The sequence below is a fragment of the Ctenocephalides felis genome, unplaced genomic scaffold (assembly GCF_003426905.1).
Source record: "Ctenocephalides felis isolate EL2017-DRISC unplaced genomic scaffold, ASM342690v1 CF-g0.4_SCAFFOLD_01886, whole genome shotgun sequence".
In the NCBI taxonomy this organism is placed as follows: domain Eukaryota; kingdom Metazoa; phylum Arthropoda; class Insecta; order Siphonaptera; family Pulicidae; genus Ctenocephalides; species Ctenocephalides felis.
The window spans coordinates 117,414,943-117,418,012 of NW_020538040.1; positions in this window are offsets into that span (position 1 = coordinate 117,414,943).

The following is a 3,070-nucleotide window of genomic DNA, read 5'->3' on the forward strand; positions in this document are numbered from 1 at the left end:
AGTGAAGCATGTGGTCCAAATTAAGAAGAAGGAATCGGACGGCAGTCAACGCAAACTCCCTATATATATTGTCCTTCTAGATAAGGAACAAGAAATGGCCAAACTGAAGAAATTAAACAATATAGAAGGACATATATTTAAATGGGAAAGCTACAGGCCACTAAACAAGACCATCCAGTGCCACAAGTGCCTAAACTTTGGCCACACCTCGTACACGTGCGACATGCGGTATAGATGCATAAAATGCACGAACGTGCACCCACCGGGAGTGTGCACAAAGCCACCAACCGAGGATCCGAAATGCGTGAACTGCCAAGAAAACCACCCGGCTAACTATTCTAAATGCCCAGCTCTAATCAACTATAGAGCAAAAAGAGACAAAGATGCGCTTAAGAGAAATCCAGCATACAAGCCAGCGCCAACACCTGCGCCGCTGACGAGGAGCTTCTCGTCAGCATTACAACCCACCAGCGATGGCCGTAACAACAGATCTGCGTTTCCTGAACTCCCGGTACCATCATCACCACGAACACAGCCGGCCTCCTAGTATCCATCGTCGAAGATACAGCCAACACCTGAACCGATCCGGCCAGCATCCTCACGAATCCGGCCTACCACCAGCCAGTCCGATCCAGACCTGAGTACACCGGGGGACTATTTACTGTTATGGGCGAGATCAGGAAGTTATTCGCGGATCCCGAGGTAAGACAAATTTTCAGTGAGCTTTATAAACTGACAAAGACATTGAACACAAATATGACTTACAATGACAAATACACAACCATACTTAACTTTTTAACGGCATGCCCATAAATCACGCACGCGACATACACATAATGTACTTCAACTCCAACGGACTCAAAAACAACGTAGACAAACTGAAACAGACCATAACAAAATATGAATTGGACATTGTACTAATTAACGAGACACACCTTAAACCTACGGACAGACTTTACATCAACAACTACAAAGTATACAGGAACGACAGACCGACAAACTCACGCGGATGGGGAGGCACTGCGATATTGATCAAGTCTAATATCAGACACGAGCAAGTGCCAAACCTGACAGCGGGCGGTTCTGAAATAACAACTATAAATGTATACAAAAGAGGTCAAAAAGTGACTATAATATCGATCTACATCCCGGCAAGCGGACTGCAACTGACGGACCTACAAAACCTACTTGACTCAAATACACACGTCTTAATGGCAGGAGACTTCAACGCGCAACATACATCCTGGAACTGCAACTACAACAACGCGAACGGAATCCGACCCTACGAATATCTGACGGAACACAACACCACGGACGCACAACTACACTATCCTGGCACGCCGACCAGATACGCCACCGTACAGACGCACCATCACAGCACGATCGACCTACATAACATCCGAACCCATAACTAGAACACTTTTCAACTCTGACCATAACCCTGTTTTTATGACTATCTCTGACAGACTCGACGTCGACAATACTCCAGAACGCAACATTTTGGATTATTTCAGAGCCAACTGGCCACTTCTTAGAGAAATTATTACAGACAATATACGACACACAATACCCATAGAGACCAATACAGACATAGAGGAGGCTGTGACACATCTGACACGGACGATCACAGACACCATCCAACACACAATACCGGTGCGACACGCAAAGACATCCACATTTGACACGCTTCCTCAACAAATATTAGTAAAAATTAAATTAAAGAACAATATAAAGAAACTGTGGCAACGTACTGGTGACAGACTACTAAAGGAACACGTAAACAGACTGACAAAAATTATTCATAATGAGATACGTGAGCACCGGAATGACACTTGGACTAAAAAACTAGAAACCATCAACACTGACCCGCACAAAGTTTGGCAAACAGCCAAAAGGCTGACGAGGAAAACAACACCTATCCCGCCATTCAAACTACCTGACAACAACTACGCCACGACACCAGCAGACAAAGCAGAAATTTTAGCAACACACTTTAAAAACATACACAGACAAAACGCCGACATGTCCAACGCAGACTTAAGGCAAGACGTACGCAATTCTATTCAAAATTTTACTGAACAATTTAACGACAAAGACCTACGAATAGACCCTGCCACAGTTTCAAAAATAAAGTCGACAATCAGAAAACTACCGAACAGGAAAGCACCCGGACCGGACGGACTACAAAATATAATACTGAACAACTACCAACGAACGCATACATATCTATCACACGACTGGTTAACCGTATAATGGCCAAAGGCCACTTTCCTGCTTCATAGAAAACATCGACCATATTTCCTATCCTAAAGCCGAGGAAACAGCCAGACTCTCCGCAAAATTACAGACCAATCAGCCTCCTCAATACAATGAGCAAAGTAACTGAAAAGGTACTGCTCAAACGCATCAACAGACACATCAGACAAAACAAGATTATACCAACACACAGTACGGCTTTAAAGAACAGCACTCTACGTTACCTCCACTGACACAACTAATAGAAAAACACTGTACTCAACTTCAATAGACGAAACCATACCGGATTGGTGTTGCTCGATTTCGAGAAGGCTTTTGACACCATCTGGATGGACGGACTGATACACAAATTCATAACCCTTAACTTTCCACCATACATCAAAAACTACTCCATTCTTACCTCGCAGACCGTAATTTCACAGTTCAAGTAGACAACACACCCTCGACGATTAAACAAGTGACGGCGGGAGTACCGCAGGGCTCGATCCTGGGACCCGTCCTTGTTTAACGTCTACATCCACGACATGCCCACTGACCCGACACAACACTGTTGACATTTGCTGACGACACTGCCATTACAGATCATCCACGTTCACCTACGCTACTGACTACAAAAAATACAGAGAAATATAGACGCCCTGACTGATACACGGAAAAAATAGCAAATTAAAATAGTCCTTCTAAAAACAGAAGCAATTTTCTTCACAAAAAGCCGTTGGTCCATTTACACTTACTGACTTGACGAAACTAAAGGTAATGGGCCATGAAGCTGAGTGGTCCAAGGAAGTCAAATACCTTGGCGTAACCTTGGACT